Consider the following 651-nt stretch of genomic DNA (forward strand, 5'->3'; position numbering starts at 1 on the left):
CTCTTTTTGACAGCCTTGCTTGGCCTGTGAAGACGTGAACGAACACGAACTTAGTTTCTAGCGGCTTGTGGCCACGTCCCTAGTGGGACCCTAGCCTCCCTTAAAGTGCCTGCCTGCAAAAGTCATGGTTGTCTGAAGGAGATGCTGCTAATTCCAGCCAACACCTGAAGAGAGGGCCCCTGTCTCCCAGCTTCTGTGAGAAGGTAGGAGCCTAACTTTGATAAGTGTCAGCAAAACAAGGGGGCTCTTGTATGGGCCAGCGACCCTTCCTGCTTTTTGTAAGCTTTCACTTCTGAGAACCCCCACTCATTCGCTTCCCCAGTCCCCCATCCTCCCTGTGAAATACCCAATCACCCCTGTAATAATCCCAGTTGAGTGCCTGCTCATGATGAACACTTTCCCCTACACTATTGCAATACTGTTACTGACGGAAATCTGTCTGGATTCCTTTAAGTAGTGTCTGGTATTGTTTATTTTCATCAGGGGAGGGGTGCAGGATCAGGCTTTTAATTTTTTTTTTTTTATTTATTTTTGAGAGAGAGAGAAGGTGTGTGCAGAAGGATGGGGGGAGGAGGGTTGGGCAGAGAGAGAGGGAGACACAGAATCTGAAGGAGGCTCAAGGCTCTGAGCTGGCAGCACAGAGCCCGACGC

General features: G+C 49.6%; 1 protein-coding gene and 1 long non-coding RNA gene across 3 annotated transcripts in view; one reads left to right on the forward strand and one right to left on the reverse strand.

Moving 5' to 3' along the window:
• Positions 1–10: 10 nt before the first annotated feature.
• The window catches only part of LOC144235990 (leucine-rich repeat-containing protein 37A2-like), a 7661-nt gene continuing 7020 nt past the window's right edge, over positions 11–651 (reverse strand). The window contains exon 5 of the transcript XR_013336385.1: positions 11–24. The gene's annotated coding sequence lies outside the window, so the exon portion shown is untranslated. The remainder of the gene's footprint in view (positions 25–651) is intronic.
• LOC144235992 (uncharacterized) overlaps positions 17–651 on the forward strand; it is a 5564-nt gene continuing 4929 nt past the window's right edge. For both annotated transcript variants that reach the window (XR_013336388.1, XR_013336387.1), the window contains exon 1: positions 17–203. This is a non-coding gene — a long non-coding RNA (uncharacterized LOC144235992). The remainder of the gene's footprint in view (positions 204–651) is intronic.

Source organism: Crocuta crocuta, unplaced genomic scaffold, assembly GCF_008692635.1.
Source record: "Crocuta crocuta isolate KB4526 unplaced genomic scaffold, BGI_CrCroc_1.0 scaffold1135, whole genome shotgun sequence".
NCBI classification, from domain to species: Eukaryota; Metazoa; Chordata; class Mammalia; order Carnivora; family Hyaenidae; genus Crocuta; species Crocuta crocuta.